Raw genomic sequence first — 9,349 nt, forward strand, 5'->3', positions numbered from 1 at the left:
TCCGATCCATGTAGTCAGTTTAATATAAGTTCCCAGTTAAGTCTAAAGAAATCAATTTCAGGTTTCCTTTTGACCTTCTCATCCTTCAGTTTTTTATCCTCACTCCTTTATTACTGTAAACACTCAGAATGCAGTAAAAAATATTTTCTTTTTGGAGACAAACACTTTACAAAAACAGTTGGTAAATAAACAAGGTTTAGATTGAGAAACTACTGAGGGTAGTGGGGCTGATTGCCCAGGAATTGAAAAGGCAGGGGGGGAAATGGGAAGAGATAACATCACACTGTCCCATAGCACCACAAATAGGCATATTTAGTCAAAAAGGCAACTTTTGCTCAGGCAGATCACTCTTTAAATTTACTAAAGGATCAGACAACTCACTATATGCTCATAATTATATTGTTTCAATGTAGCAGCATGAGATCTTTGCCATGAGATCACCTCTGGAGCATTTCCCTACAGTCCCTCTCTCCTTTCTACCTACAGCAAAAAATTTTCCAAGCTTCCCCTTGTTAGGATAGGGATGATCCCAACTACCATGATCCTCCAGTCCCTTCTATCAGCTAGGAAATGCTTCCCATCAGCCCCCTTGGTGGTAATGAGTTACATCTATATGTGTATACGTAGGTTCTCAAGGGGCATCAAGGGCAGGTACCACTTCATTTTGTCTTTGTATCCCCAGCATTCCCTAAAAGGTACTTGATAAATATTTGTGGATTAAGTTAACTTAAAGGATAAGGATGAGTAAGGGATATATTAATAAATAAATGTGATATAAAAATAAAGTATCAATCAACAAAATTGAAAGAATGAGACTAAACCATCATATGTTACTATTAACTAGGCAAAGAAAATTGATCAGCTTTATATGTGAATACTTAATGAATATTATATGATATGATGGTTTAAAAATAGATCAATCAACAAATCAAAAAGCATATATATGAAGAACCTACTATGTAACAAGGACTGGGCCCTGTGGTTTCAAAGTCAAAATTAAATAGTTCTTGCCCTCAGAGAGCTTACTTTCTTTCAGGAGGTAAAACATATAATAAAATATGTAATATAAAATATTTTAAAGCCCAGATCACCTGAGATGGCAGCCTTCATGTAGAGAATGCTGGGAATCTGCTTCTAGAAGACTGGAGGATGACTGGACGCTCTGCATTGTCCTACTACGTGATTCAGAACAGTCTTTTGACACTGATTGATCAGAATTTTCTGCATCTTGAAAAAGGCTTGACTGAGCCCAATCAGTAGCTTTTTCTGGCATTTACATCTGTGGGAGAATGGCTCCTTCATTAACAGAAAATGGAACTATGTGGTAAGGTGTGAAGACCCTAAAGCTTCCTCAGTCCTGCCCTTTCCTGCTCTTCCCCCTCCAAGGTAGGAATTAGGCTGGAAGAAAAAACAAACAAACAAACAAAGAATCTTGCTATAAAGAGCTATTATGGTGGCAGAGAAGCTCAAGATACAATTCCAAAAGAAAATTATTCTAAAACATCTACTATCAAAGTATCAAAGAAAAACTCATATTGGGCCCAAATTCAACTAGAAGAAATTTTTAAAAGAGTTTTAAAATGATTTTATAATTAAATAAGAGTGCTTAGGGGTAGCCAGGTGGCTCAGCAAGTAAGAGCACCAGCCCCAGTGTCGGGACAACCTGGGGATCAAATCCAGGCTCAGATACTTAGCACCACACCCAGAAATAACTGGCCGTGTAACCTTGAGCAAGTTAACTCCAATTGCTCTAAAAAAAAAAAGGGGGGTGCTTATGGAAAATTTGAAAAGAAATGAGAGATATGGAAGAAAGCATTGGAAAGGGAATTAACAGCTTGGTACAAGAAGTACCAAATCTTTCCAAAGACAAACTCCTTGAAAGTCTAAATGGGCCAAATATAAGTCAGTAACTCCATGAGGCAACAAGAAATATTAAAACAAATAGAATAAATAGCAAAAATAAATGACCTGGAAAACAGGTCAAGGAGAAATAACTTTAGAATCATTGGACTAGCTAAATATCATGACCTAAAAAAGAGCCTAGAAACCCTATTTCAAGAAATATTTAAACACACACACACACACACACACACACACACACACACACACACCTACCCAGATCTTTTAGAACCAGAGGGCAAAATATAAATAGAAAGAATATTCCAATTATTAGCAACAATAGCAAATTGCTCAAAATAGATTTGCCATTTCCTATTGCAAAAATGCAATCATTTTTATTCTACTATGTTGTGGAAATGCTTGTTTTATTTCATAAATTACAAATAGAATTTTTTAAAAATAATCTTATCAATTATTTTCTGAAGCCCCCGAATGAAAACTCCCAGGAACATCATAGCCAAAATCCAGATTTTCCAGGTAAAAGAAAAAAGTACTGCAAGCAGTCAGAAAGAAAGAATTCAAGTACCAAGGAGCCACAATCAGGATAACACATGATTTAGCAGCCCCCACAATATAGGAATATGATATTCCAGAAGGTAAAGTATATAAGCCTACAGCCACAAATAACTTACCAAGCAAAACTGAGTATAATGCTATAGGGGAGAGAAATGGACCCTACTGAAATAAAAGACTTCCTGAGCATTACTGATGAAAAAAAAAACAGAACTGCAGAAAAACTTTGAAGTTCAAACAAAAGCATTAAGAGAAATATTAAAAAGTAAATATGAATGAGTAATGATAAAGCACTAAACAACCTACTTATACTCTACTTACATATGTCCCACATGAACCCTATCATCATCATAGAAGGAAGTTCAATTGGATAAGGTCTAGCAGTGATTCTATTATAGCTCAATAATTTTAAGAAAAGAATAGAGAAAGAAAGGAGAATAAATTGACTATATATAACGGATGAGGAAGAGTAAGGGTTAGTTAAGGATTACACTGAGGTTGGAAACCTGAATGTCTGGAAGGATGGTGGGTGGCCACAATAGAAATAAAGGAGCTAAGAATTAGGTGTTTTTTTTTTAAATGAGGTGTTCTGCTTTGGACATTTTTGAGAGGTCTATAAAAAAAATCTACCTTCAAACATCCAATAGGCAGTTTGAAATACACAAATAGAACTCAGAAAAAATCAGGGTCATTTGTAATACCCTTTCTGGGCTTACTGTCCAAACTCCCACTAGCTCTGGAAGATTGGGTCCTTAGACAATGCCTGAGTACAGCTCTCCCCAGGGTTCTAGTAGTAACTCTGAAGAATTGGGATTTTCCTAGTACTGTGGCTCATAAGCCCCCATTTTGTGTTCCTCACTGACTATTAGTTTCCAGGCAGAATTAATTAGCTTTTAGAAAGGAACATTTATTGAGACAATAGAGTAACAAAGTTTGGCACAAGCATCCCCAAACACAAGATCTTTATGGAAAGTGTAATATACACACACACACACACACACACAATATGTGTGTGTGTCCAAAGGGTTATTCATAAAACCTGGTTACTTCAAATCTTTTTCTTCCTTTGTGGAGCCTTCATAAAGTTCCCTCTGTGTATTCTTTCTTCTGAGGTCTGGGCCAGTGTCTTTTAGTGTCCTAAATCTGACATTCTAGCCTATCTAGATTGTTCTTGGGATATCCCACAGTTCCCATTGCAAACATTACCATCAGCCACTGTTGCTACAGCAATACTGATACCAAAAATCATCTGACCTTTTGAAGTTCACAGGGGTGTCTTCTGCTCAAGAAGGGTGGAGAGGAGAGAGAAAACTCAGTTCTCTCCTCTCTTATGCTAGGGGCAAATCATTTGACCACAAGAATGATTTGTTGCTGAAATCTCCTGCTGAAAAGTGCTGGCAGCTCAGAATGCTATATTATAGAAGGATCACAGGTGTATCTGATTCAACCAATCCCAAAACAATTTCTCTGATTTTATCCAATAATCAAAATACTTCGTTCTTCCCCAACTGATTAAACATGCCTTTGAACTTCCATACCTTTGATCATTTGATTTATTAATTCCATTAAGAATTCTGATTCGTCTATGCTTATTTAATTGGAGGGAATTCCATTGCCACCCTTACACACAGATGAGGAAATAGATGCCCAGAGAAGTACCTTGCCAAAGGTCATATAGTCAGTAAGTGTTATAGAGCTAGAACATAAATGCAAGTAATTTGACTCCAAAACCAACATTCTTTCCACTATATCAGACTACCTTTTTAACGTCTCCTATGTACATTCTGGGCTAAGGCATAAAACCATGACCACCAGTACATTATACCTCTGGGACTTGGATCTGGCCCAATCACATATAAAGTGTCTCTGCCAAAAAGAGAGAGAGAGAGAGAGAGAGAGAGAGAGAGAGAGAGAGAACTGCTAATTGAGAGTGCTAGAAATATCTTGGGAAATCATGTGAACCTTAGCTATATGGGAAAATAGATTCCTGTTATAAATTAGGACTCTCCAAATATTCTGTCTTTGCCCTATTCCAACACTTTACATCATTAATATGAGGCAAAATCTTTCCAAGGTGTGAAAGCACAATATGAAATCATGTCCTGAGAAAGTTAACATTTTGCTCTTCTGCAAACAGTGAGCATTATTCCACGTGTGTCTATGTGACTAAATCTATTTGCAGAATGACCTGGACTGTGGTCACTGGTCACACATCAAACCTGATTTTTCATACATTCAACCAGCCAAGAGAATGTTTCCAACATGTAATTGTTCTGGGCATTGAGACACTTTACAGCATGTTCCCGTTCCCTGATGATACTTTACAGCCAGGAGACTGCTACAAAAATATTATTCACTAGAATAAAGCCTTGCCTGATCAGCTGCCTTATTATTGTCTCTCTATGCCAGCACAGACAGTGTCTGCCCTTGAACTTACCAGATGTTTCTAATTTATTTCTCTACCTTCTGAACTACAGATCTTTTTCTGGCATTGAATGGTTTCAGACAAAGGACTTTCTGTGATTTCCCAGGATATTTACAAATTCAAAACCCCAGCTAACATCAGTACAAGAGTCCAGGGGTTTTCCTGTCACACTAAAATCCATCATCCATTTTCAGTCTTGCCAATCCTTGAGATATCCTCTCCTTAAAGGGGTTTAGCACCTATGACAATCTGATCCCCTCTTTATTGACCACATGACTGAGGAACAGATGAATAAGCAGCAGGGAGTTCTGGAGTCATTAAAGTACTCTTACCTTTTTGTAACTGGATTTCAAAAAGAAAGGGGTTACAATCAAAATGAAGCCTTAAAATGAAATGGAAAAAATGAATAAGGATATCATTAAAGTCTAGGTACCAAAAATGATTGACAACCTCTCATTCCCAGCAAGAATATACAAAGCAGTTATTATTTTCCAGACACTGTGTTAAGCACTACAGATACAAAAAAGCAAAAACAGTCCCTACCCTCAGTGAGTTCACATTCTAATGGGACAAGGTAAACATCTATGAACATATGCAGTAAATACAGAGTAGACAAAAGGCAATCTGAGAGGGAAAGGCATTAATAGCAGGGAAAACCAGGAAAGACCTACAGAAAGTGTCTTTTGTCCTTAAGTAAGTCAGGGAAACCAAGTGGTGAATGTGAAGGGAGAGACCTTTCTAGGCTTGGGGAATTATATTGGAGTGTTATGTTCAAGGAACACAAAGCAAACATAGAGTTTGGGGGTGGGGTGGGATTACTGTGTAAGAAGACTAGAAAGGTAGAAGTTTATATCTGATCCTGGAGGTAACAGGGAGCCTGAACCTCACTGAGCAGAGGGATAGCAGGGTCAAATCCATTCTTTATAAAAATTATGGAAGTTGAGTGGAGGATGGGTTGGAATAGGAAAAGACTTGAGGCAGAGAATTCACTCGGAAGGTTATTATTGCAATAGTCCAGGTGAGAGAATATAAGGACTAGAAATAAGGTTGTAGCTGTGTGAGTGGACATACAGGATCAGTTCTGTGGAGAGATAAATGACAAGATTTGGTAACAGAATGGGTATGTGGAATGAGTGAGAATGAGGAGTCAAAGATGACTAAAACTGAGCCTGATAACAGGGAAGATGGTGGTGCCCTTGGTAATAGGGAAGTTTAGAAGAATAGAGATGATGAATTATGTTTTGGACAAAGTGCCCTTAGTGGGGAATTTGATATTATTGTAATATTGTTGACTACCCTCTTCCCTGATACTCTCCATTTCCTAGTCATCTTATACTTCATTTTTCCATACTTACTTGGCTTCTATTGATACACAATCATTCAATTTCCTTCATCAGATCCTCTTTGTCTTCCTACTACTTATCTGTGAATTCCTTCAGTTCATTCTCCATTTATGGAGAAACATAGATATGTATATGCATACACACACACACACACACACACGTGTGTGTATGATGCTTTAATTTTTGCAAAGTACTTTACAAATGTTATTTCATTGAATCCTCACAACAACCCTGCTAAGTAGGTACTATTATTATCCCTATTTTACAGAAGAAAAAATTAAAGCTGAGAGAGATGATGTGACTTTCCCAGGGTCACACAGCTAATATATGTATGAAAAAAGTTTCAAACTCAGGTTTTCCTTACTCCAACTCCAACACTATCTGCTGTGCCAACTAGCACAGTTACTAGATCAGGAGATGCATGAAGTCCAGGACTAGGGAAATGGAGGCTATGTGGCACTGTGACCTGGTCAGAACACATCTGGAGTATTACATTCTTTCATGAGGATCATATTTTATAATAATATTGACAAACTATACGTTTAAAGGGGGCAAACAAGATAGGGAGGGCATACTATACAAAAATCAGTTAAAGGAATTTAAGAGTCAGGAGACCTAGGTTTAAATCCTATCTCTGATACTTACTACCTTTGTGACCTAACCTCCTTGGGCCTCAGTCACCTCATTTGTAAAATGAGGAGACTGTATTAGTGGGTCTCCATGGACCCTTCCAGCTCCAGATCTATGACCCTATGTTAAGCTTTGAGAAGCCTAGAGACTTAGAGGGAACATAGCCATGGAAAATGGAAGAGATCTTAGGAATAATATTCTCCAAACTCCTCAGTACCATCACTATCCTTTTAATCATGCTGTGTTCCTCACCTAGAATGCCCACCCTCTCCAATTAACTAAATCCTGCTCATACTTCAAAGACGAGCTAAAATCCCACATCTTCTACTCAGACTTGCCCAATTACATTAACTCACACTGATTAATCCCTTCTCTAAACTCTTATGGCAGCCTCTAACCACATGATTTAATACTTAATTATATATTGTTGTGAAACATCTTGGGCTTGAGATCATTCTAATGTTTAAAAGTGGTATTATGGTATATAAAAGTATAAAGGACTAGAAGTATTGAGTGTAATTAATAATAATTATATAATAGCTCATGCTTACATAGTGCTTGAAGGCTTACAAAGTGCTTTATAAATATTATCTCATTTGATTTAATGTAATTCAGTGTGATGTAAACCCAACATATGCAATGAGAGGTATTTAAATTAAAGAGAAGTTGGGGAGTTAGAATGACAATATGACCAAAAAGGGGTGGGAAAAGAATGTGTGGAGAATTACCAAAGGTGACTGAAGAAAATATTTATGCAAGATTATGCTTGCTTGAGTAATAATCAGAACATCTATCAAAATGTCAAAGCAACAGATGTGCACTCAGATGTTCCAGGGCCACCACAGGTGGCAAGCTGACATTAGTCATATATTGCCTAAGAACACACACTTCTTGATCTAACTGCTGTTATATAAGAATATCTTTGAAGAAACTTCCTGAGGTGCTCCATCAAATGTAATGCTAAAACCATGGTACTTACTGATAATTTCTATTTCATCAAAGACTAACCAACTACAGGGGAAGAAATGGGAGTGTTTGTTGGTGTGTATATATGTAAAACAAGGCAAATGAAATTAAATGAATAATAAGTCTTTGAAAATCAGAATTCTTCTGCCATTGGGATTTGTTTAAGGTTTTCCTTCCTCTAAGGCAATTATGAAAATGGAAACATTACCTTTTAGCATGGCAAATTTGACACTGTCTTCATTTTTCTCAATTTATTCCATGAATCCCAAAACTGGTCTTCCAAGCTAGATTACAAACTCTTTTAAAACAAGGATTTTGTCTTCCTTTATATCTACCACAATACCTTATACAATGTTGGATACAGAGTAATGCTGATTGATAGCAAGATATCAAATAGCAATAATTAGCCTGATTTAAAATCTCGTTGCCCCCCCATTTTTGAACATTGAGAGGCCTTAAGAGTTAGTGGGAAATGCACCAGATTTAAAAAAACTAATTTGTGCCCCGGTTCTGCCACTTACTGTATAACGTTAGGTAATTCATTTAACCTCTTTGAGTCTAAAATAAGTAGACAAATACTTTCTGTATATATAGGCTTATTTTAAGTATAACATCTCCAATTTGTGAGTTTGGTTCCCAAAGGAGCAACTGATACTTCAAGTTCTAAGATAGCACTATGGGTGACTACTCCTACTACTAGTTCAGAAGCCCCCATCAGTGTGCTTCCCATTAAAAATCAGCCAGCAGGAAAATAGCTTTGAACAAAGGCATTAACTAAGGTTGTATAATAAAAAGAGTTAGTATAAAATAATCCTTCCCAAACCCAGTGTGTATTCTCCTACAAATGCAGACAGCATCCATGGGAAGAATGAACTCAAACTTAGGATACAACAATAGTGAAGTCCACATGTAGGATAATTATGCAGCAAAGGGTAAATCACAATTTCCAGCACTAAATCTCTCTACATAGACTCTTCATATAGCTATGCTTTGGTGCAGTATCTCTGCTAGAGAGACCATTCAGCTGGATTTGCAATATTTGCTACTTTCTTGAGCCCTAAGCTGAATCTCTTCTCTGCTATGAGGAGTCATGTTCCCTGAAGGTATTTCTCTCCACTCCTGAATATCTTAGTAATATCAGTATTCTTATCTGTCCTTCAATATTCCAAAATTTGGGGGATATAGGCAAAGCAGGTGGTAGGGGAAAATGTTTATCTCTAAATACTTTTATTTTAAAAAGGGGGGGAGGGAAAATCATACCAATGAATTCCTTTGGCATATTTTCACTCCTAACTGGATGTACTGTTACTAATCCAGCAGCTCTAATGTGGTGGTCCATTTGGGGAAGGGTAGGGAGGAAGGAGAGGAGAAAGTTCTTCTTGTGTTGTTGTCTTCTGGTATGGTTGAAAGATTTTACCTCCACAAATTATGTAAAACACTCCAAAGCCTGAACTGCAAACAACTAAATAGTTTGTTTCTTTATACAGAGACCCAAAAGGTGTGAATAATTCTCTCAGCTAATCATAAAATGTGTCCTGTGTGGATTTAGTTGCCTTTGTCCAATAGCCAAAGC

Source organism: Petaurus breviceps, unplaced genomic scaffold, assembly GCF_028583685.1.
Source record: "Petaurus breviceps papuanus isolate PSGF00001 unplaced genomic scaffold, PetGlider_PUasm1.0 90638, whole genome shotgun sequence".
Lineage (NCBI taxonomy): Eukaryota > Metazoa > Chordata > Mammalia > Diprotodontia > Petauridae > Petaurus > Petaurus breviceps.